A 27,027-nucleotide genomic window follows, 5' to 3' on the forward strand; every position below is an offset into this window, starting at 1 on the left:
ACCCCACTGTATTATATGGGGAGAATTACCCAGAGATACTGATACCCCACTGTATTTTATGAGGAGCGTTACCCAGGGATACTGACACCCCACTGTATTATATGGGGAGCATTACCCAGGGATACTGACCCCACTGTATTATATGGGGAGCATTACCCAGAGATACTGACCCCACTGTATTATATGGGGAGCATTACCCATAGATACTGACCCCACTGTATTATATGGGGAGCATTACCCAGAGATACTGACCCCACTGTATTATATGGGGAGCATTACCCAGAGATACTGATACCCCACTGTATTATATGGGGAGAATTACCCAGAGATACTGATACCCCACTGTATTTTATGAGGAGCGTTACCCAGGGATACTGACACCCCACTGTATTATATGGGGAGCATTACCCAGGGATACTGACCCCACTGTATTATATGGGGAGCATTACCCAGAGATACTGACCCCACTGTATTATATGGGGAGCATTACCCATAGATACTGACCCCACTGTATTATATGGGGAGCATTACCCAGAGATACTGACCCCACTGTATTATATGGGGAGCATTACCCAGAGATACTGATACCCCACTGTATTATATGGGGAGCATTACCCAGAGATACTGACCCCACTGTATTATATGGGGAGAATTACCCAGAGATACTGATACCCCACTGTATTATATGGGGAGCGTTACCCAGAGATACTGACCCCACTGTATTATATGGGGAGCATTACCCAGAGATAGACACCCCACTGTATTATATGGGGAGAATTACCCAGAGATACTGATACCCCACTGTATTTTATGAGGAGCGTTACCCAGGGATACTGACACCCCACTGTATTATATGGGGAGAATTACCCAGGGATACTGACACCCCACTGTATTATATGGGGAGTGTTACCCAGAGATACTGATAATCCTCTGTATTATATGGGGAGCGTTACCCAGAGATACTGACACCCCACTGTATTATATGGGGAGCGTTACCCAGAGATACTGATACCCCACTGTATTATATGGGGAGCATTACTCAGGGATACTGACACCCCTCTGTATTATATGGGGAGCATTACCCAGAGATACTGACACCCCACTGTATTATATGGGGAGCGTTACCCAGAGATACTGACACCCCTCTGTATTATATGGGGAGCGTTACCCAGAGATACTGACACCCCTCTGTATTATATGGGGAGCGTTACCCAGAGATACTGACACCCCTCTGTATTATATGGGGAGCATTACCCAGAGATACTGATACCCCTCTGTATTATATGGGAGCATTACCCAGAGATACTGACCCCACTGTATTATATGGGAGCATTACCCAGAGATACTGACACCCCTCTGTATTATATGGGAAGCATTACCCAGGGATACTGACACCCCACTGTATTATATGGGGAGCATTACCCAGAGATACTGACACCCCTCTGTATTATATGGGGAGCATTACCCAGAGATAGACACCCCACTGTATTATATGGGGAGCATTACCCAGAGATACTGACACCCCACTGTATTATATGGGGAGCGTTACCCAGAGATACTGACACCCCTCTGTATTATATGGGGAGCGTTACCCAGAGATACTGATACCCCACTGTATTATATGAGGAGCATTACCCAGAGATACTGATACCCCACTGTATTATATGAGGAGCATTACCCAGAGATACTGATACCCCACTGTATTATATGGGGAGCATTACCCAGAGATACTGACACCCCACTGTATTATATGGGGAGCATTACCCAGAGATGCTGACACCCCTCTGTATTATATGAGGAGCATTACCCAGAGATAATGATAATCCTCCGTATTATATGAGGAGCTTTACCCAGAGATACTGACACCCCACTGTATTATATGAGGAGCATTACCCAGAGATACTGATACCCCACTGTATTATATGGGGAGCATTACCCAGAGATACTGACACCCCACTGTATTATATGGGGAGCATTACCCAGAGATGCTGACACCCCTCTGTATTATATGAGGAGCATTACCCAGAGATACTGATAATCCTCTGTATTATATGGGGAGTGTTACCCAGAGATACTGATACCCCACTGTATTATATGGGGAGCATTACCCAGAGATACTGACCCCACTGTATTATATGAGGAGCATTACCCAGAGATACTGATAATCCTCTGTATTATATGGGGAGTGTTACCCAGAGATACTGATACCCCACTGTATTATATGGGGAGCATTACCCAGAGATACTGATACCCCACTGTATTATATGGGGAGCATTACCCAGAGATACTGACACCCCACTGTATTATATGGGGAGCATTACCCAGAGATACTGATACCCCACTGTATTATATGGGGAGCATTACCCAGAGATACTGATACCCCACTGTATTATATGGGGAGCATTACCCAGAGATACTGACACCCCACTGTATTATATGGGGAGCATTACCCAGAGATACTGACACCCCACTGTATTATATGGGGAGCATTACCCAGAGATACTGACACCCCACTGTATTATATGGGGAGCATTACCCAGAGATACTGACCCCACTGTATTATATGAGGAGCATTACCCAGAGATACTGATAATCCTCTGTATTATATGGGGAGTGTTACCCAGAGATACTGATACCCCACTGTATTATATGGGGAGCATTACCCAGAGATACTGATACCCCACTGTATTATATGGGGAGCATTACCCAGCGATACTGATACCCCACTGTATTATATGAGGAGCATTACCCAGAGATACTGATACCCCACTGTATTATATGAGGAGCATTACCCAGAGATACTGATACCCCACTGTATTATATGGGGAGCGTTACCCAGAGATACTGATACCCCACTGTATTATATGGGGAGCATTACCCAGAGATACTGACACCCCACTGTATTATATGGGGAGCATTACCCAGAGATACTGATACCCCACTGTATTATATGGGGAGCATTACCCAGAGATACTGACACCCCACTGTATTATATGGGGAGCATTACCCAGAGATACTGATACCCCACTGTATTATATGGGGAGCATTACCCAGAGATACTGATACCCCACTGTATTATATGGGGAGCATTACCCAGAGATACTGACACCCCACTGTATTATATGGGGAGCATTACCCAGAGATACTGATACCCCACTGTATTATATGGGGAGCGTTACCCAGAGATACTGATACCCCACTGTATTATATGGGGAGCGTTACCCAGAGATACTGATACCCCACTGTATTATATGGGGAGCGTTACCCAGAGATACTGACACCCCACTGTATTATATGGGGAGCATTACCCAGAGATACTGACACCCCACTGTATTATATGGGGAGCATTACCCAGAGATACTGATACCCCACTGTATTATATGGGGAGCATTACCCAGAGATACTGACACCCCACTGTATTATATGGGGAGCATTACCCAGAGATACTGATACCCCACTGTATTATATTGAATGTGACCAAGAGGCAGATAACTACATTATGGTTCAATAATTGTTATTAAACAAAGTCCAAAACATGTCAGTCTTGCAATAATATGACAGTCACATCTATTAGGGGGGGGGGGGGACAGTCCTTTTTGTGTGCCTACGCAGTTACAGGCTGTTGAGCAAAGCGGGTAACTTGTTAGATCCTGTGAACATAATCCAAGGGCTCCAAACTGTTAAGAATTAGTCGACCCCATCCTGATCCTGAGCAACGAGCTTCTCATTCCAATAGATGTCTGAAAAGGTATCCAGCTATTCTGTGAATGTCGGAGTCTGAGTAGTTTTCCAATAACATGAAATTACCAAGCGAGCGGCTTGTAGAAAAAAATTTGAGCCCTTTCTTCAATGAAGAAAGTGAAACCAATATGATAGATAGAAGAGCCATTGCAGGGGACCAGTTTAGGTTAGAAGAGTACACCTAAGGCCTCATGCACACGACCGCATCGCTTTTGCGGTCTGCAAAACCAAGGGTCTGTTACGGTCCATTGGACCGCAAAAAACTTTTGTGTGTCATCAGGACTATACTACTGTCTGAGCCAGATTCTACTATAAGACCAGGTTCCCATGTAGCGTAAACGCTGCAGAATTTCCACAACGGAATCCTGTGCGGAAATTCTGCAGCATTTACAGTAGTGGCAAAGTGGATGAGATTCCGAAAATCTCATGCCCACGCTGTGGAATAAAACCACGCAGCATAAACGTTAATAAATTGACCTGCGGTGTGGAATTTAATTCAACAGCATGTCAATTTATGCTGCGTTTTTGTTGATTTTCCGTTGCGGGTTCTCCCCATTGAATTCAATGGGATGTAAAACCTGCAACAGAAAGTGTTGCAACTTTTGCGGTGTATTTGCAGCGATTACGCCGCAAAAATCGCAAACTACGGAAAAATATACATCATACTTACTCAGAACGCCCTCCTTCTTCCTGCGGACCGGCCTCCCGGGATGACGTTGCATCCCATGTGACCGCTGCAGCCAATCACAGGCTGCCGCGGTCACATGTTCTGCAGCGTCATCCAGGGAGGCTTAACCAGACTGCACAAGAGGGACGCGTCGCCACAACAACGGCCTACGTAAGTATGAGTGGTTTTTACCGCTGCTGTCAGCACGATGTGGTGCGGTTTTCGGACGGAATGTACTGTGGGTTCCAGGTCGGATACTCTGCGTAGTTTTTACGGTTTAAAGGTGTTGATTACTGCTGTTAGTCAGGTGCAGGCAGGAATGGGTTACAGTATATCATCATTACAGTCTATGACTCCTTAGCTGCCTGACTGGTACTCATGAATAATATGTTTGAGTATTTTACTTTGTGGTCATCCGTCTCGCCTCTGAGTGATTAGTCTTGTGTCTGACACATTTATTAACCTGTGGTGCACTGGGCCATCAGTCAATAATCATTTCCTTAAGTCAGGATTCATCTGCAGAAAGCAGTAACTCTAGGAGAGTCCAGTCTTATTTACCCATATACGCATTAATAATCATACATCAATCTGCTGAAAGACATTTCTGCAGGACTGATTCTTGTGAGTAATAAACATGGCAAAACAATACAATACGATACAATATATAGCACTATTCATCTAGATATTAATAGTAGTGTACAGAGAAGAGAAAAAATGGGTACCCCCTTCTACGTAATTCACAAATACCACAACCCACCCCACCCCCCATCCTGGGGTAGGACGGCACACGAGGCCATTTTTTTTTACTAATGATCGCTGATCTCTACTCCTATGTTTTAAGTAATAAATTAAGGGTCCATTCACATGTTGAGGTCAAATCGCGTTTTTTTGTAGTGTCTATGACGGGTGTATAGACCCTAAAAGTTTGATGAAAAAAGATGTCAAAAATAGTGAACTAGTATCAATAATCTTTAACCAACCTGTCTGCGTTGTTGCAAGCTTTTCCCAGCACATGTATTCTGTATGTTTACTTCTTGGTAGAATTCTTTTGGTTCTCTGGTTCGGTCTATAAAAAACAATGGACAGGAATTCATAGATAATGCTAAGTTTACAAATATCAGAGTTGGGGAAAACATGTAAAGGAGACATTTATATGAATGACTTAAAGGGAATGTGTCATCAGAAAATGACATTGTTTAAATCAAGTTTTTATGTTTAACATATTTTCGGGTGATTTTTTTTTTTTTCTGTCGTTATCTAAATTACAAAATAATTCTAAAATCTTGTAGTTTTTACTCTGGCCACTGATCCTCACAATAGACTAACCCTTCTGGTTCTGTAGGGATCCCCTCCCAGCAGTCATTATCATCACAGGCAGGATTACACTGACAGGTAACACCTTTATATAAATAATACAGGATCCACCATTCATAATAGACTGACCCCTCCTATTCTGTAGCGATAACTTCTCTACTTTAATTTTCAAGAGCCAAATTTGAAAAGTGCTTACATAGTGTGACATAAGATGGCGACATCTAAGCAAGAAAACGCTTTTGGCGTGTTGGAATTTCCAAGTACGAGGTCTGTAACGACAGTACAACGAAGCTTTCAGAATAAATTTGGTAAATGTGCGCCGCATAGAAACAGCATTTTGCGTTGGGTGAAGCAATTCGAAACCACTGTGTGTTTATGTCATGGGAAAGGTTCGGGATGCCCAAAGACTCTAGAAGAGACCGTGAACAGAATTCAAGCCGTGTATGAACATAGTCCTAGAAAGTCTACCAGGCTGACTAGTAAGGAACTACAGGCGCTACAAACCACAGTATGGCGTATCTTAAGAAAATGTTTGCCTTGTACACCATCCAGATTAAATCTTCTTCAGGCGACAAACCAAAACACCGTAACTTTTGCATTGACTTGCAGGGTCAATGCAAAGAGAACGAATTCGCTGACAGGCTGGTGTTCAGCAATGAGGCTACCTTTCACCTCAGTGGGAAGGTCAATCGCCACAACGTTATTATGTGGGGCACAGAAAAACCAAAGTAAACGTGTTCTGTGCCATGAGCAGGCGCAAAGTCTACGGTTCCTTCTTTTTTGCAGGGGATACTGTCACTGGCCGCTCCTACCTGCACATGTTACAGGAATGGCTTATGCCACAGATAGAGGAAGATCTGCCAAACGTAGTCAGCTCAGCAGGATGGTGCACCTCCACATTTCCATTTGGATGTTCGCTGATACCTGAATGAAACTCTACCGGAATGTTGGATCTGCTGCGCCGTAAACAACAATTCACCAATGTTGCACTGGCCTCCACGATCAACAGATCTAACACCCTCGACTACTTTCTGTGGGGCTACATCAAAGACTCAGTGTATCTGCCCCCCCCCCCCCCCCGCCACAGGATCTCAACGACTTAGGCCGGGTTTACACGAGCGTGTGCATTTTGAATACACAAAAAACGCGGCGTTTTGCGTGCGCAAAAGGCACTTAACAGCTCCGTGTGTCATCAGCGTATGATGCGTGGCTGCGTGATATTCGCGCAGCCGCCATCATTATGACACTCCGTTTGGATGTTTGTAAACAGAAAAACACGTGGTGCTTTTCTGTTTTCATTCATCCTTTACAGTGCTGTTGCGCGAATCACGCGCTTCCCACGGAAGTGCTTCAGTGTGACATGCGTGGTTTTCACGCACCCATTGACTTCAATGGGTGCGTGATGCGCGAACAGTGCACAAATATAGGACATCTCGTGCGTTTCACGCAGCGGACATACGCTGCGTGAAAATCACGCACCTGTCTGCACGGCCCCATAAACTAATATAGGTGCGTACGACACGCGTGAAAATCACACAGACGTATAACACGCTCGTGTAAATGAGCCCTTAAGACAATGGATCACTGAAAGAGTGGAGTCTATATCCGGGATATGCTGGCACACGACTGGACAGAACTGGACTACCACCTAGACATCTGCCATGTCACCAATAGAAATCCCATTGAACCTTTTTAGTGTATAGATAAAACTTGGATAGGTAGTGTGTCTTTTCATGTTAATAAATTTGTCTTATGTTCTCTCTGTTATGAATACTGAGGCTATAATTTTGTACCATCCTTTTTGAATCACCCTGTGTGTGCGTGTGTGTATATATTTATATATATGTGTGTGTGTGTGTGTGTGTGTGTGTATGTATATGTATATGTATATGTATATATATATATATATATATATATATATATATATATATACATGTGTGTGTGTTTTCTCATCACTTTCCAAAAATGTTGCGCAAATTAGCAAAAAAAATTTGATGCAGTTTACACTGCTTAGTAAATGTGGGCCAGTGTTTGCACCTCTAAGTTAATACATCCTATTCACTCAGAGCAAGGACATCACCCTAAAATGTGTTTGCATACTGTAAAAATCCAAGATTAATGCTCTCTGTCTAGAATTTAACAAGTAAGTCAGAGTTAATGTGTAAGTAATGGAATATTGCCTGTATTATTTTTAAATACAACAAACAAGGAGCCCTCCGAGCTTTTGTTTTATATACATGAGGAGAAGATTGGGCGTCTGTGTTAGGTTAGATGTCTCACTGTGGTGCCCGGTTAGGGAAAAAACTGTTCTACAGCATTGGGTTTATTCATGACCCACACTGTGGTGACTGACCAGTTGACATAGACAGTAGAGAGGGAACAGCAGAAGACGTATCATTACAGGTGTAAGGTCCTGTTCACATCACGTTTTGGCTCTCTGCAAAGCATATACGCTTGAATATGAACAAAAAGGTATGACAACGTATTCCTCATCGTATCCATAGACATTAATAGGTGAAAGGGAAGCATAAAATGGCATAGTATGTTTACATTTTTAGCGTGTTCATTGAATGTATATGCCAAATGCAGACTCAAAACGTGATGTAAACACAGCCTAAGATAAGAGCAAATATTTACCAGCTATAAACCAGACTGCAGTCCACAGAACCTGGAGTCACAGTAAATGATCAGGACCAGGGTAATTGCACACTTGTGATTCTTAGTTTACAGGCAGGTATAAACAATAGGGTCAGATATCAGCTTCATGTAGAGGTCAATGACATCCTCGACAGAAGGACAAGTGATGACCTATCCACCGGATAGGTAATCAGTATATCATCGGTGCGGGTCCGATGTACGGAGCCGGAAGCAGTTGGCTCTGTACATTGCATAGCGGCCGAATTGCAGCTTGGCCGCTATTCTGTGACCGGAGCAGCTGATCGGTGCGGGGTCCGGGTGTCGGACCCGTACCGATCATACACTGATGACTTATCCGGTGGATAGGTCATCAGTTGTCTGGTAGTGGAAAACCCCTTTAAAGAGGCACTGTCATTTACCACATTATAAGTGCCCCTTCTCCTACATAATGTGATCGGCGCTGTAATGTAGATTACAGCAGTGTTTTTTATTTAGAAAAACGATCATTTTTGACGGAGTTATGACTTATTTTAGCTTTATGCTGAGTTTCTTAATGACCAACTGGGCGTGTTTTACTTTTTGAGCAAGTGGGCGTTGTGGAGAGAAGTGTATGACGCTGACCAATCAGTGACCAATCAGCGTCATACACTTCTCTCCATTCATTTACACAGCACATACTGATCTTATTAGATCACTATGTGCAGTCACATGCAAAACTACGGGTCCGGTGCACAACAGAAACATAAGCTTAGCTGCTTAGTTTCTGTTCGGCTTTTCTCGGAAAGCCGATGTAGCGTTGCACGGACTCAATAGAAAGTCTAGCAGTCCTTACGCCGCTACATCGGCTTTCTCAGAAATTAAGCGGCTCAGCGGTCAGCCGAGCGCTTTTGCCGCTTCGTTTTAGCGATTAGTGTGGGTCTCAGTGCTCAGACTTCCACCGATCAAAACTTCTGACATGTCACTATGACATCAGAAGTTTGTTGAACGTTAAGTTACCCTTTAACAAAGTTGCCTTACATCGCAACATCTACATGGAGTTTGTATGTTCTCGGCATGTTCGCGAATTTCCCCCCCGGTTCTGCACTCTTCTGCAGCACGTTTTTATTTTTTCATGGACTCATGGGTATTGTTGTCAAGCAGACTATACATAAATGTAAGAAGGGATCGATCATTCAAATAATTTAGAATTAGGGGGGAGGTTGAGACGTTTTTTTCCCAGGTGGCTTTTGACCGCTTGTGGAAATATCTTGAAGCACTTTCCGCCTCTAAACCTCCAATGAAATCAATTGGAGGCAGAAAAAAACGGGACGTTCATTTGGAGCACGTTTTTGATTTAAAAAAATTGGACCACGATTTATGCAGTCACTTAATTGACAAAAAATGTCTAAAAAGAAGTGTCAAAAAAGGCAAAAAAAAAAACGAGATAAAAAAGCATCAAAAAACGCTTGCATTTCAAAATCTGCCTCAAAATCGTGAATTTTGAGGCAGATTTTTTCTGCTTGCCAAAAAACTCTGTGTGAACACATCTCATCTTTTCAGCCACTTTAAATAGTATATCAGGGCAATACATGACTAGCAATTCCCTAATATAATATTGTCAGAGTTTACATGAGGGATCGATCCAGAAATAAGATGTAGGGTTATGGGAACTTTTTACCTCCTCATTCTGACAGCAGAACACGTGTCATTGTCGGCTATAATCACCTCTAGGCTTCTGTCATTTCCAACAGCATTAGGGCTTGTTTAGACGAACGTGTAATACGTCCGTGCAACGCGCGTGATTTTCACGCGCGTCGCACGGACCTATGTTAGTCTATGGGTCAGTGCAGACAGTCCGTGATTTTTGTGCAGCGTGTGTCCAATGCGAAAAACTCACGACATGTCCTATATTTGTGTGTTGTTCGCGCATCACGCACCTATTGAAGTCAATGGGTGCGTGAAAATCACGCATGCCACACGGAAGCACTTCCGTGGGACGAGCGTGATTCGCGCAACAGCAGTCAAACTCTGAATGTAAACAGAAAAGCACCATACGGGGCTGACACACGGAGCTGTTAAGTGCCTTTTGCGCCTTCCGCCCTAAGAGAAATAGCCTGTGGGGATATTGTACTGACAACCTATGCGGAATCTGATCTTACAAACAGCCCTGGAGGTTTATTACCAGATCGCTCCCTAGTAAAAATAAGATTGTTAGGTAATGGTTAGTTATGCAATTGTCTTATATAAAGGTTGCCCCTAAAGTGAAGATTCATTTTATGATAAGTCTGAATTGACAGTGTTGTCTGTACTTTTAGCACTTGAAAGTGATATAAAAGATATTTATGTGGTTACAGCTTATAGGCCGTGTTCACACGGGGCAGATACGCTGCGAAAAAGCACGCAGAAAACTGCTGCATTAACCGGCTTGGAGGAAGAAACACAAACTCCTAGGTAATTATAGTGTTTTTTTTTATTCAGAGTTGCGTTTTTTGCGGCGGAATCGCTGCGAGCCTACCGCAAAAAAACGCAACAACTGCTATTTGTTGCGGGTTTTACCTCCCCATTGAATTCAATGGCAAAAAGACGCAACAAATATGCAGTGATTACGCAAATACAATTGACAAATAAAATTCCGCAACGCAGGTCCATTTCTGAGCGTTTTTTCCGCTCAGTATTTACGCGGCGTGAGAATGAGATTTTTTTTCAATCTCATCCACTTTGCTGCTACTGTATTCTGCTGGTTTTTTTTTTCTGTCTGCAATTCCGCTACGTGTGGACAAGCCCATAAGTTAATCAAAGAAAACATCCTGATTGGGAGGCAGCGGAGGTTAACACAAAATATAGAATGAGCACACGGAGTAAGCACTGACAGCAGCTGATAATATAAGACATGTGCTTCCAGCAATGATAGGACTGGAGATAAAGCGCAGAACCGCAGGATTACAGAGAACGCGTCACGCTTGCATTACATTTTGCAGTGGAGAATTAAAGATTTGTAAGTAACCACGTAGATTTATGCAGACACAGCAACTTCTTACCCAACGAAAACAGATTACGCTCGAAATGAAAAGCCCCAGGCGCCCAGTGATGAAGTCACAAGGCCAAGGTCACACCAGCAGAGCGGAGATTTCAACCTGTTTTATATGCTTTTAGGTCAATTTTATTGTGGCGGAGCATCTATAGCAGTCCCACAAGAGCGCTGCACTCCACAATAAATCTGACAAGCGATATATGGAATATATTTACACACTCAATGAACTTCCCGTCACGGTAAAGTCACAACTCTGAGATATTAGTTTTATATGGAAAACCTCCCTGATACCGAAATAAGCGCTCGCTGTCACCAATCAGATGTCATTAGTCTTATATTAAATAAGTTTATTTGTTCTTGGGCAGAACGTATAGCGATGCCTCGGATTCTAGATGGAGCGATTTAATGAAAGAAATGCTATGCTGTCTGCCCTCGGAGATACAAATGACAATTTGTCACATGTCAAGAAGCGGCCAATATTATAGGGAATGATGTTGGGGACGGCCATGAAAGACACATGGAAATGAAAGCGCGATGACGGTTAATACACATATCTTTTGCATATGGAAAGCTTCAGTCGGGACAGGATACAATCGATGTGAATCGTGTTTGAAGCTCAGTTGACGTGGCCATTTGTCAGTGTGAAAGTTAACGGTTTTCCAATTAAGAGATCAATGGCGCCAGATGTCCCCACCAGTGTCCTCTCTTAGCGGCAGAGTCAGATTTATTTTACCAGTATGTATCACACAACAGAACAAACACGAACACATCAGACAAGGGGTAATGAAATGTTTCTGTTCTCTGCCTCTAACAGTAGATGGACATGGACCAGTCAACATCAGGCAGATGATGTAGGCGACCTAGAAAGATTTACAGCAGAGTCTACTTCTGTGCAGCGTCTCCCCGCCTGTGCTGCTTCTAGGATCTTGTTAGACATATTTTATTGGGCCTGCAATAATATTTACATAAAGATACAAAGAGGGGCGAGGACTTGAACTAAAATGAAAGGGTATCTCATCCCTACACAGTGCAGCCATTTTGACGCCGAATTCCTGAAAGTGCCTTGTATTCCTCAGCACCTACCTCAGTGTCCATACAGTCTATATATTTAATGTAACAGCAACGCCACTGTGATAGGCACTGAGGAAAATAAGTAGCAGGTAAGCTTCATCTAGAGGTAGTAACGCATCAGATTTCCCAGCTCATGACGGAGTTTTTCCCGTCAGTGTGCTGTCCATTTTAACAACGGACAGCACACGGACCCATGCAACTCAGTGGGGATATTGACACATCCGGAAGACATCTGTGTGATATCCGCCTTTAAAAAAAGCAAAAAAATAAAAAGGAAAAGTGAAGCCAGGAAGTGCTTACAGAGGAAAAAAAGTGGATGACACACGGAAACCACATGCAACACGGATAGTCATATGCATTAAAAACGGGCCGTTTTTTTTTGTGGATGCAAATCGGACACGCTCGTGTGAATAAGGCCTAAAGTTAATATCTCACTTCTTATGATAGACCATGACACATGACCACTCTCTGTTTATAGTACCTCAGACCCGAAAGACCAGGTGTGCTGCAGCCTAAAGCTACACCATTGATATCCTTATGAGTTGGGTTAAGTGACAAACTCAACTCTACTGCACTGACAAGCTTAGCTCTGCTATATCTGTACCGCCATAACAAATTGATTTCCACTGCTATACTAAGGCTGCTTATTATGATTCAGTGCAGAGTCCCAGCATCTTGTCTTTCTCCCATAGTTAGTGAAAGGAATAGGCTTGTCGTCAGACGGACGTTCTAGTTGCACTCGGTCTCAGGCTGCTTTCTGTGACTATTTTCCAGACAAGCTGTTTCCAGGTTTGATGCTTGAGCTGTTGTCATAGCATTGTGTGTGTGCTGGAGATTTTCACTGCTGACACCTGCCACTTTGCATTGAGTTTGGATGAAAAGCAGCCATTGCCGGAGTTTGGATAAAACACAGCCAGCGCTGTTATTAATGTCAAAACCAAAGAAGCGGAAGAAAACACCCCCTGAGTTCCAGTAGGAATTGGAGCAGTGACTGAGTCTCAATTTACCTTTTTTTTTATCATTCGAGAGGTAGAAGGAAAATATCTCCAGGGTGTTTTTGGTGAGAGGAGAAGATGTGTTCTTAATTCATTTATGACAGAGGTGGACGCATATTATACAACATAAGTTATTTTTAATACGAAATCTCCACGGCTGAAGAAGGAAAATCACATGCTTTTTACACTTATCTGGGAGCTACTGGTCCAATAATTTCTACCAGCCTTCCATGTATTATTAATACCTACAACACATGTGTACACTGGATGTCTGCCCAGTATATAGGTATAATGCTAGTGTAGCTATCTCTGCGTGGTACAGTCCGAGTAAGAAAAGCTAGGGACAATCAATCGGTTACTGCTGCCGGTGTGTCCCTGTCAGGGCTCATGCACGCGACCATAAAGTTTTTTTTACTGTCCACAAATACGGATCCGCAAATACAGATGCACATGCGTAGCTGTACGCAATTGTGGAAGCGCTCATAGACTTCTATGGGGAGTCTGTGACGCAATTGCGGACAAGAATAGGACATGTTCTATATTTTGAGGATCATTTCTACGGCCCGGATACACATCCATAAACATACGAAAAGGTGTGGCCTATAGAAATGAAGAGGTCCGCAATTTCATCTGTAATTATGGATGAAAACTACGGTTGTGTGCATGGGACCTCAACAAGACGATAAAAGGGGTGTTCGGATCGCTAGGATATGCTATAGCATTATGAAAGGTATCGGTCCAAAATCTTCACCAATATTGAGGACAAAAGGACTGAGGTCCATTCAGAATTTCCTTGCGTAGCAGTAGCAGCGCTCCTGTCTAACTGCGACATATTCAAGTACATGGGGCCGTGCTGCAGTTCTCTGCACGGTGGATAGACAGGAGTGCAGCTGTGCAGGAAGAAACTGTGAATGAGCCACTTAACTAGCACTGTGGCCCCTTTATTTGGAGGAGAGGTGGGAGAGGGAGCAGTCAGACCCCACTGAGCAGCAATTTATGGTATTTCTAACAATATGCTATCAATTATGATAGTAAGTTGTACTGCAGACAACAGTACAGGAGACCGATAGTGTCATAGCAGAGAAGGGGAACCTGCACGAGACAAAAAACAGGTAACTAAGGCCCCATGCACACAACCGTAGAATTTGTCCGTAATTGCGGAACGTAATTACAGTCCACAATTACGAGCCAATTCACTTTTATAGGCCACGGACACCTTCCCGTATATTTGCCGGAAGGTGTCCGGGCTGTAGAAAGCCTCCGCAAAAGATAGGACGTATCCTATCTTTTGCTTTTTACGGTCCAGGCTTCCATACTGATATGTGGCCCCCTCAGCCATTGGGCCCCATATCAGCTGCTCCAGATGTAGTAACACCCATGGATATGAAACCGTAACCCCCATAAACTACAATGGATGTTACCTTTAAAACCTTCAGCTCTACTTATGTAGCTACTATATTTCCTACATAATTCCAAAAATCTAGAGATATTATTAGGGCACTGTATAAAGTTATTATTTGGGAACACGCACTCATCTAAATCGTCACCCACTTTCATCATGGCCCATTATGTCAGAGTGATCACCCTATAATGGACCTTCTCAGGTTGATACCCTGGGCCATAGCTCCACTAAAATCAATGGGGAAGAAGGAAACCATGGAAATACAAAAGTTTGTTTTTCTCTCTCTTATGACAAAAACATAATCCAATATCTACCTAAAAAAAAAAGAAATTCAATGCGATTAAGGAACGAGAAAACTCTGGAAAATGTAATAAGAGTAAGGGTATGTTCACACGAGGTCATTACGTCCGTAATTGACGGACGTATTTCGGCCGCAAGTACCGGACCGAACACAGTGCAGGGAGCCGGGCTCCTAGCATCATACTTATCTACGATGCTATGAGTCCCTGCCTCGCTGCCGGACAACAGTCCCGTACAGTAATCATGTTTTCAGTACGGGACAGTAGTTCCACGGAGAGGCAGGGACTCCTAGCATCGTACATAACTATGATCCTAGGAGCCCGGCTCCCTGCACTGTGTTCGGTACTTGCAGCCGAAATACGTCCGTCAATTACGGACATAATGACCTCGTGTGAACATACCCTAAATAACCACTAGTCATAAAGAGTCAGTCATCATGGCGTTCTGCGCCCCTTCCCCCTTTTTTTTCCATCCCCACATTAAGGTTATAATGAAATGTATGTAAATTGATGAACTTTTGGTTTTGTGTGATCTAAGCGCCACTGCCACTTTTATCCTTTTTTTTTTTCCCGTTAATGGATAAAAGGGTTGACAACATTTTATATTTATATTTTTCTCGTCCTTTAAGCTGTTTTCACATGATGACATACTGCTGAGTGTACCATCCCCCGGGGCGAATAGACCCCCCCTCTCTCTGTCACAACCGAAGTAAATCTCTGCGTGCTACACAGTGCCACAGCCTGACCCCTCAGCAGTCACTTCCATCGTGTCACCATGTGTAACCTCTTTAACTGATTTAATTAATTACTCACTTCTGACGTTTCAGCAAATCTAATGGAAATGTGAATTCCATCATTTCAAAAAGCCAATTTGGTGGAAAGGTATAATCATCAGTCCTGCCATTTTATTCTGCTATTACACATGTGCCAAATATAGCAATTACTGTGTTGTGGGGAGCGGATAGCTGAATCCTATAACGCCACAGCAGTCATTTACTCTGCATATTGAACATTTCTGAACTAGGCAGTAAGGCTGGAGAATGAAATGGATAAAGATTTTTTTTCTCATTTACTGTCTTGATTTGTCTTCTATTATTGGATCTCCTATGCGGCTGATTTAAATATCTAAAATTCAATAAAGCAAACATCCAAGTGACTACTCCAGTGCGAGGGAATATTGGGACCCATTTTATAAACTACAGTGGGGAGACGCTGAGTAATTTCCGCTCTGGCGGACCCAGTCCATCACTGTATTACGTGAATGGTCGCCGGGCTATGCTATATTTTGCTTGCAGTGGTCATATGGTCAGAGGAGGTTTCCCCCAGTGGTAACAGTTGCTTGCAGGGGGTTAGAGTGTCAGGGATCATTACCATGTATATTGTTTGAAAAATATTATCCTCACACATATGTATATACATTTCAGTTCTTTGTGTAATATACTGATATATATATAACAAGTTCTTTGTTCATGTCGGACACACCTATGGAAGACACCGCCCCCTGAAATGCAAGAAGAGGGTACGGAAGAATTTGCAGCTGAGAAGCCGGTGGGGGCTTGGGCACTCCCACATCCCTAGGGAGGGGTTTTTCCTGTGTGTTTCTTTGTTCTGAATAAAGTGCAGTTCTCTTCCTGGCTGATCTGGGGAAAGCTGTGTACCAACATCTCTGGCTGGTTTACTTCTTTCCAGGCATGCCTTCAGCTTTCAATTTACAGAGGTGGTTATTCGGTGTGAAATAACAGGGGGAAGGAAGACACTCTGAAATACGGACCTGACAAGAGAATCCAGACCCCCTGGTGATCATATGATCGCTGGGCCAGCTTCTACTTAAAAAGGGATTGTCTGTAGTGGCAGGAAGGGGGTGAAGGGAAAGTGAGCCCTAATCTACCCACCGCCCTGTCCCTGCCTACTTGCAACGACCCGCCCTAGGCGACGGGGTACAACTGGGCGGCGGTCCCTACGCTGTCTAAGTGCACGGGAGAACAAACAGGGAACACGCAAGGGAAGGGGCAGTAGCCCACGGAACGCCGCGAGGAAACGGAGCGGTGAACGAATAGTCAGGACCAGGATGAAGTGGAGCATACCAACGTGAGCACGGAGAAGGAAGCAAGCCAGGGGCAAAGCGAAGCAGGTAAAGTGGAACTGCAGCAAGGCAGAAGCACGGCAGAAGCAGGCTGGAGCAAGCAGCAGTGGGGCCAGGAATCCAGAAGAATTACAAGCACTGAGGAAGAGAACACGGCAGGTAATAAAGGACAGGGGGCGGAGCTAACTCAGACTGACCAGGCCGCGATAGGCTCTCCCACTCCTGAGCCTGCCACCCTGGTTGGTGGGAGACGGTGTCAGTCTAACAGGTCTGGCCTCAGGTGTGGATTGGTTAATCCCAGGAGTATACCTAGACGTAGTACCTGGCAGATCCCTAACAGTACTCCCCCTTTTATGAGGGGCCACCGGACCCTTACTAAGAGGACCCGGTTTAGTAGGGAAGAGAAGGTGGAACCTCCTGATCAATACCCCAGCGTGAACATCACGGGCAGGTACCCAAGTCCTCTCCTCCGGCCCGTATCCTCTCCAATGGACCAGGTACTGGAGGGAGCCCTGGACCATCCTACTGTCCATAATCTTGGCCACCTCGAATTCCACCCCCTCAGGGGTGAGAACGGGAACAGGAGGTTTCCTCGAGGGGGACCAGGACGGGGAGCAGCGTTTGAGGAGGGAGGCATGGAAGACGTCATGTATGCGAAAGGATGGGGGCAGCTCCAGACGGAAGGATACAGGGTTGAGGACTTCAATGATCTTATAAGGTCCAATAAATCGGGGAGCAAACTTCCTGGACGGGACCTTAAGGCGCAAGTTCCTGGACGACAACCAGACCAAATCCCCGACGACAAACCGGGGGTTAGCAGAACGTCTACTATCAGCCTGAATCTTTTGTGCGCTCTGGGACGCCTCTAGGTTCTTCTGAACCTGGGCCCAGACTGTGCACAGTTCCCGATGAACATCCTCTACCTCAGGATTATTGGAACAACCAGGGGAAACGGAGGAGAACCTTGGGTTAAACCCGAAATTACAGAAAAACGGGGAGACCCCTGACGAGTTACTGACCCGGTTATTCAGGGAAAATTCAGCAAGGGGAAGGAATGAGACCCAATCGAATTGACAGTCAGAGATGAAACACCTTAAATATTGTTCCAGGCATTGGTTAGTCCTTTCCGTTTGGCCATTAGTTTCGGGATGGAAGGCGGAGGAGAAGGACAGATCAATCTCCAACTTTTTACAAAAAGCTCTCCAAAATAAGGAAACAAATTGTACCCCTGTGTCAGAAACGATATTGACTGGGGCCCCATGGAGACGCAGGATGTGTTTCACAAACAAAGAAGCTAACGTCTTGGCGTTAGGTAGCTTCTTAAAGGGCACAAAGTGGCACATCTTGCTGAAGCGGTCTACTACCACCCACACCACCGACTTGCCCTGAGATGGGGGCAAATCGGTGATAAAATCCATGGAGATATGGGTCCAAGGTCTCTGGGGAATGGGCAAGGAACGTAGTAGGCCCGCAGGTCGGGACCTAGGGGTTTTGGACCTAGCGCAAACCTCACAAGCGGCGACGTAAGCCCTAAAGTCTTTAGGCAACCCAGGCCACCAATAGTTTCTGGTAATGAGGTGTTTGGTGCCCAAGATGCCAGGATGACCAGATAGAGCGGAGTCATGGTTTTCCCTGAGTACCCTTAGCCGGTATTGCAGGGGAACAAACAGTTTGTCCCCAGGGACGTTCCCGGGAGCTGAACCCTGATCAGCCGCAATATCAGAAGCTAAGTCAGAATCCGTGGCAGAAACGATTATACCAGGGGGTAAAATACAAGCAGGATCCTTCTCGGAAGGAGGATTGGCCATGAAACTACGTGACAGAGCATCAGCCTTAATATTCTTGGACCCAGCCCTATAGGTAACCAAGAAATTAAATCTGGTAAAGAATAGTGCCCACCGAGCTTGTCTAGGATTAAGCCTCCGGGCCGATTCTAGGAAAACCAGATTCTTGTGATCCGTAAGGACCGTTACCTGGTGTCTGGCCCCCTCCAGGAAGTGCCGCCACTCTTCAAAAGCCCATTTAATGGCTAGAAGTTCGCGGTTGCCAATATCATAGTTACTCTCCGTGGGCGAAAACTTCCTAGAGAAGTAAGCACAGGGGCGGAGATGGGTGAGGGAGCTGGTACCCTGGGACAAGACGGCCCCCACTCCCACATCGGATGCGTCAACCTCCACAATAAATGGCTCCTCTTGGTTGGGCTGAATCAGCACGGGGGCCGAGATAAAGCACTTCTTGAGGGTCTCAAAGGCCTGGACGGCCTCAGGGGGCCAATGGAGGACATCAGCACCCTTGCGAGTAAGGTCCGTAAGAGGCTTAGCGACGACCGAGAAGTTGGCAATAAATCTCCTGTAATAGTTGGCGAACCCTAAAAAACACTGTAACGCCTTAAGGGAGGCAGGTTGGACCCATTCCGCCACAGCCTGAACCTTGGCAGGGTCCATGCGGAATTCATAAGGAGTGAGGATTTGCCCTAAAAATGGTATCTCCTGTACCCCAAAGACACATTTTTCAGTCTTAGCAAACAGATTATTCTCCCGAAGGACCTGGAGCACCTTCCTGACATGCTCCACGTGGGAGGACCAGTCCTTGGAAAACACCAGTATGTCATCAAGGTACACAACAAGAAAATTACCCAGGTAATGTCTCAGGATTTCATTAATAAAATTCTGGAAGACAGCAGGGGCATTACACAACCCAAAGGGCATGACCAGGTATTCGAAATGACCCTCGGGTGTGTTGAACACAGTTTTCCACTCATCCCCCTCTTTGATGCGGATAAGGTTATATGCCCCCCGTAGATCGAACTTAGAAAACCATTGGGCTCCCTGAACCTGATTAAAAAGATCCGGAATCAAAGGAAGTGGGTACTGGTTCCTTACGGTGACCTTATTCAGGTTACGATAATCAATGCACGGCCTAAGACCACCATCCTTCTTCCCCACGAAGAAGAAGCCAGCACCTACAGGAGAAGTCGAGGGGCGAATGAAACCCTTGGCCAGGCATTCTTGGATATACACCCTCATAGCTTCACGTTCAGGACATGAAAGGTTAAATATCCTACCCTTAGGAAGCTTGGCACCAGGCACCAAATCGATGGCGCAATCGTAATCTCTATGGGGGGGCAACACCTCGGAGGCCTCCTTAGAAAACACATCGGCGAAGTCCTGAACAAACTCAGGAAGCGTGTTTACCTCCTCCTGGGGAGAAATAGAGTTAACAGAAAGACATGACATACGACATTCATTACCCCATTTGGTAAGCTCCCCAGTATTCCAATCAAACGTGAGATTATGCAACTGCAACCAGGGAAGACCTAATACCAGATCAGACGATAATCCCTGCATCACCAGTACAGAGCACTGCTCCAAATGCATGGAGCCAACCAGGAGTTCAAAAACAGGAGTATGCTGAGTAAAATAACCATTAGCAAGGGGAGTTGAGTCGATACCTACTACAGGGATAGGATAAGGTAAATCAATACAAGGCATCTTTAGAGACATAGCAAATTCCACAAACATGATATTAGCAGATGAGCCAGAATCCACGAAAGCACTGCCCGTGGCAGACCGGCCAGCAAACGAGACCTGAAAGGGAAGCAAAATTTTATTGCGTTTCACATTAATGGGAAATACCTGTGCGCCCAAGTGACCTCCCCGATGATCACTTAGGCGCGGAAGTTTTCCGGCTTTTTATTCTTGCGCCTGGGACAGGTGTTCAGTAGATGCTTGTCGTCCCCACAGTAGAAGCAGAGACCATTCATTCTGCGAAACTCCCTACGTTGTCGAGGGGACATGGAGGCCCCGAGTTGCATAGGTACCTCCGAGTCCTCCGTGGAGGGGCGAGGGGACGGGACCTCGGGGGGGATCGCAGAAAAGTCAGAGGGGAGCACATTGAAACGTTCAAGCTGACGTTCCCTGAGATGTCGGTCAAGTCGTATTGCTAGGGCCATAACCTGGTCAAGGGAGTCAGAAGAGGGGTAGCTAACCAGCAGATCCTTCAGGGCGTCAGATAATCCTAACCTAAACTGGCACCTTAGGGCCGGATCGTTCCACCGAGAAGCTACGCACCACTTTCTAAAATCAGAACAGTATTCCTCAACCGGTCTCCTACCCTGACGTAAGATCACCAGCTGACTCTCGGCTAAAGCAGTCCTGTCAGTCTCGTCGTAAATGAGTCCGAGGGCAGAGAAAAAACGATCAACAGAGGAAAGTTCAGGGGCGTCAGGAGCCAAGGAGAAGGCCCACTCTTGGGGCCCTTCCTGGAGTCGGGATATGATGATACCCACCCGCTGGTTCTCGGAACCTGAGGAGTGGGGTTTTAGGCGGAAATACAGTCTGCAACTCTCCCGGAAGGAGAGAAACGTCTTACGGTCCCCTGAGAACCGGTCAGGTAACTTGAGGTCGGGTTCTAGAGGTGAGGTGAGGGGTACTACTAAGGCAGCGTCACCCTGGTTGACCCTCTGGGCCAGGGCCTGGACCTGTAGGGAGAGGCCCTGCATCTGCTGGGTCAGGGTCTCAAGGGGGTCCATGATAGCGTCAGCGTAGGAGAATGGTAGACTAGGTATGGGCTTGTAATTATGTAGTGGCAGGAAGGGGGTGAAGGGAAAGTGAGCCCTAATCTACCCACCGCCCTGTCCCTGCCTACTTGCAACGACCCGCCCTAGGCGACGGGGTACAACTGGGCGGCGGTCCCTACGCTATCTAAGTGCACGGGAGAAGAAACAGGGAACACGCAAGGGAAGGGGCAGTAGCCCACGGAACGCCGCGAGGAAACGGAGCGGTGAACGAATAGTCAGGACCAGGATGAAGTGGAGTATACCAACGTGAGCACGGAGAAGGAAGCAAGCCAGGGGCAAAGCGAAGCAGGTAAAGCGGAAATGCAGCAAGGCAGAAGCACGGCAGAAGCAGGCTGGAGCAAGCAGCAGTGGGGCCAGGAATCCAGAAGAATTACAAGCACTGAGGAAGAGAACACGGCAGGTAATAAAGGACAGGGGGCGGAGCTAACTCCGACTGACCAGGCCGCGATAGGCTCTCCCACTCCTGAGCCTGCCACCCTGGTTGGTGGGAGACGGTGTCAGTCTAACAGGTCTGGCCTCAGGTGTGGATTGATTAATCCCAGGAGTATACCTAGACGTAGTACCTGGCAGATCCCTAACATTGTCCTTATAAGACAACCCCTTTAATACTGAAGAAATATTTGAATTTATGTATCAAAACTGAGTAATAGTAACACAGTTTATATTATTGTTATATATTTTCTTTCATGACTACTCCACTTTATTTTCAGTTTATTGCATATTGTCATTGTAATCTATCTGCCATGTCGGATACTGTACAGCAGCAGTCACTTGCGGTCTGTCTCTCACTCTGGTCTCGGTTTTGCATTATACTAGATGTTTACATGAATTCATGTCCTACCAGAGCTTTTATCTGACATTATCAGGACAGTTAGACATGTCCCCTAAAGGGTTTCATGTATCATGCGTTTCCCCCTCGCTTTATTCTGGAGTGTTCAAGGCCTTTGTGTTTTGTAGTTACAATTAGCTAAAAGCAAAAGGCAACCTTTGAAGCGACAGAGTCTTTTCTTAGCATCAATCAGAAATCACATATTTACAGATGGACACGAAAAACAACATCGTGACAGACGACTGCAGTGAAATATATTAAAGAGGAATTCTCTTCCAAGATGGTACAGAATCGAGCCGTGCTCTCCATCACCCAAAGACTGAGACCTACTTGTGGACAAAAGTAAAATTGAGGTTTGCAGCTAATGTTTAAATGGACACTATATGTGTAGATCCTTTTTATACTTAGGCTCAATGTACACGATGCGTATTACGTGCGGTTTTGACGCGCTTATTTGCGTGCGGCAAATCCGCAGCGTAATAAAATACCAACATAGTCAATGAGATTCCAGGAAATCTCATGTACACGCTGCAGTGTTTTCCGGACAGGAATTGACCTGCGGTGCAGACTTAAAATACGCAGCATGTCAATTTATCTTGCGTTACCGCTTGCGAACTCTATCTGCCTAGTGCAGAGAAAAATCGTACCAAAACCCACAGCATGAAAACGTACCGATTTACATATCAAAACATAAAAACTGCACTGAAAAACGCGTGATCTGGTGCGGTTTTTACCTGTCAATTTCCTGCGTATTGCTGCGGTTTTGGTGCGTATTTTCAGCAGCAGAATACGCAACGTGTGCATGTAGCCTTATCTAAACCCTATCTTCACTCCATTTACCCTTGAACATGCTTTTTTTTTTTTTATCTGAATAGATCCAAAATTCTGTGTTCGTTCAATTCTTAATATATATTTATAGCGATCGGAGCTCCATTTTCTGATAGAGAACTACATAGAGTTAAAGAGGCTCTGTCACCAGATTATAAGTGCCCTTTCTCCTACATAATCTGATTAATGTAGAAAACAACAGTGGTTTTTATTTTGAAAAATGATCATTTTGAGCAAGATATGAGCAATTTTAGATTTATGCTAATGACTTTCTTAACCCGTTAGTGACCGCCAATACGGCTTTTCACGGCGGCCCCTAACGGGCTTTATTCTGATGCATAAGCCTTTTTACGGCACTGCATCAGGATAAAGTAAACCGAGCAGGGAGCCGTCAAATCTCCCTGCTCTCACCTGCCAGACGTAGGTGTGGGCTGGGGGCGTCCCTGCTCGACCAGGTGAGATCGATATTAGTATCGATCTCACCCGTTTAACCCTTCAGATGTGGTGTTCAATAGCGAGCAACGCATCTGAGTGGTTTTGGAGAGAGGGACGGAGCTCCCTCTTTATCCCACCGACACCCGGCGATACGATCGCCGAGTGTCTGTGTCTCCGATGGCAGCCGGGGGCCTAATAAAGGCCCCAGGTCTGCCTGTAGCGAATGCCTGCTGGATCATGCCGCAGGCATGGCCTAGCAGATTCCTGTCCGTGTTAAACGGACAGGCAGTAATACACTGCAATACAAAAGTATTGCAGTGTATTATAATAGCGATCGGAGAATCGCATATTAAAGTCCCCTAGTGGGACTAGTAAAAAAAGTTTAAAAAAAAAGTTGAATAAAGTTAATAAAAAAAAAAATTTGAAAAAAAATATGAAAAACCCACTTTTTCCCCTTACAAACTGCTTTAGTATTAGAAAACCAAAATAAAGTAAAAAAAGTTACACATATTTGGTATCGCCGCGTCCGTAACGACCCCGACTATAAAGCTATTACATTACTTAACCCGCACGGTGAACGCCGTAAAAATTAAATAAAAAACGACCGAAAAATTGCTGTTTTCTGTGAATCCTGACTTTAAAAAAATGTGATTAAAAAGTGATCAAAAAGTCGCATCTACTCCAAAATGGTACCAATAAAAACTACAAGTCTTCCCGCAAAAAAAAAAGCCCTCATACGACCGCATCGGCGAAAAAATAAAAACGTTACGGCTCTTCAAATATGGAGACACAAAAACAAATAATATTGAAAAAAAAGCGTTTTTACTGTGTAAAAGTAGTAAAACATACAAAATCTATACAAATTTGCTATAGTTGCAATCGTAACAACCTGCTGAATAAACTTATTGTGTTATTTATACCACACGGTAAACGGCGTAGATTTAGGACGCAAAAAAGAGTGGCGAAATTTCAGATTTTTTTTCTATTGCCCCCCAAAAAAAAGTTAAGAAAAGTTAATCAATAAATAATATGTACCTCAAAATAGTGCTATTAAAAAACACAACTTGTCCCGCAAAAAACAAGACCTTATACGGCTATGTCGACGCAAAAATAAAAAAGTTATAGCTCTTGGAATGCGATGATGGAAAAACGTAAAAAATAGCTTGGTCATTAAGGCCTAAAATAGGCTGGTCTTTAAGGGGTTAATAGACAACTGGGCGTGTTTTTACTGTTTAACAACTGGGCGTTGTACAGAGGAGTGTATGACGCTGACCAATCAGTGTCCAATCAGCGTCATACACTTCTCATTGGTCCATTCCATTGTTACAGTGTGATTGTGCAGTGAAAGAAGCTGGGCTGGAACAATGAGAAGTGTATGACACTGATTGGACACTGATTGGTCAGCGTCATACACTCCTCTGTACAACACCCAGTTGGTAAAAAGTAAGAACGCGCCCGGTTGTCTATTAAGAAAGTCATTAGGATAAATCTAAAATTGCTCATAACTTGTTCAAAAATGATCATTTTTCAAAATAAAAACCACTGCTGTTATCTACATTACAGCGCCGATCACATTATGTAGGAGACAGGACACTTATAACCTGGTGACAGAGCCTCTTTAAATAATAAAATTCTGCCACCACAAGAGGGCACTTACTGCATACTGTATGTACATTGAAATAACCAATAACCCAGTATACAGTAACCTCCCTCGAGGGGTGGCAGAATATTATCATTTAATGATATGTCTATAAAAAGGATTTGGATCAGAAAAGCAGAGCACCAACTGCTATAAAGATATATTAGGAAGTCAATCAACACAGAACATGTAAGGGGAAAGGACAGCATCCAAAGTCATTATAATGTACATGGTACCGGTCCTCACAGGCAATCCGTCCTACTGACCCCGAGGTGATATCAGCACAGAATATGGGACCTAATAACAACAAGATATTAAAAGCAAGAGATTAATTTAAGGCCGCATAGCAGATACTGTACCGACGTGTCTGTTAATTCTTTCGAAAAACTGGTGGTCATATTATGAAGGTATCCTCCCCCATTAGCATTGCTTTCAGGGGCGAACACACTTCCATATGGGGAAACATGAAGAGCTCAGAGGTCTGTACTGCAGACCGGTAGTGTAGACAGTGCACTGCTGAAAATTCTCTGCCCCAATGATCACGATTTTATTTGTCAAGAAACTCAAAAAAACAGGCTGCCCCAAAATCTATGAGGCATTTCATATACTGTAGGCATATTTTAAATGTGCATACAACCCTCACCCCATGTTAATGAAAAGAAAAAAAAACTCTTAAAAACACATGTTTCTCCTTAAGAAACAAAATGTTCCGGCCTTAACCCCTTAAGGACGCAGCCTAGTTTGGGCCTTAAGGCTCAGAGCCCATTTTTCAAATCTGACATATTTCACATTATGTGGTAATAACGTCGGAATGCTTAAACCTATCCAAGCGATTCCGAGATTGTTTTCTCGTGACACTTTGGGCTTCATGTTCGTGGTAAAATTTGGTCGATATATTCAGTCTTTATTTGAGAAAAATTGCAAAATTTAGAGAAAATTTAGAAAAATAGCATTTTTCAGAATTTAAATGCATCTGCTTGAAAAACAGACGGTTATACCACCCAAAATGGTCACTAGTTCACATTTCCCATATGTCTACTTTAGATTGGCATCGTTTTTTGAACATTATTTTATTTACAAGGCTTAGAACATAAACAGCAATTTTTCATATTTTTAAGAAAATTTCAAAAGCCTTTTTTTTAAGGTACCTGTTCAGTTCTGAAGTGGCTTTCAGGGGCCTATGTATTAGAAACCCCCATAAAGCACCCCATTTTAAAAACTAGACCCCTCAAAGTATTCAAAACAGCATTTAGAAAGTTTTTTAACCCTTCAGGCATTTCACAGGAATTAAAGCAAAGTGGAGGTGAAATTTGCAAATTTCGTTTTTATTTCTGAATTTCAATTTTATTCTATTTTTTTTCTGTAACAAAGAAGGTTTTACCAGAGAAACACTACTAAATATGTATTGTCCAGATTCTTCAGTTTTTAGAAATGTCCCACATGTGGCTCTAGTGCGCTCGTGGACTAAAACACAAGCCCCAGAATCAAAGAAGCACCT

At 44.3% G+C, this 27,027-nt stretch overlaps 1 protein-coding gene across 5 annotated transcripts in view; it reads right to left on the minus strand.

Moving 5' to 3' along the window:
• GRAMD1B (GRAM domain containing 1B) overlaps window positions 1-5,986 on the minus strand; it is a 207,864-nt gene extending 201,878 nt beyond the window's left edge. For 4 of the 5 annotated variants that reach the window (XM_075839275.1, XM_075839271.1, XM_075839273.1 and 1 more), the window contains exons 1-2: window positions 5,919-5,985; window positions 5,389-5,474 (exon numbers count right to left, since the gene is read on the minus strand). The gene's annotated coding sequence lies outside the window, so the exon portion shown is untranslated. Of the gene's footprint in view, window positions 1-5,388; window positions 5,475-5,918 lie in introns of all 5 variants that reach the window. The other variant, XM_075839276.1, reaches the window with a different exon arrangement.
• Window positions 5,987-27,027: the final 21,041 nt, after the last annotated feature.

Source organism: Rhinoderma darwinii, chromosome 10, assembly GCF_050947455.1.
Source record: "Rhinoderma darwinii isolate aRhiDar2 chromosome 10, aRhiDar2.hap1, whole genome shotgun sequence".
Taxonomy (NCBI): Eukaryota; Metazoa; Chordata; class Amphibia; order Anura; family Rhinodermatidae; genus Rhinoderma; species Rhinoderma darwinii.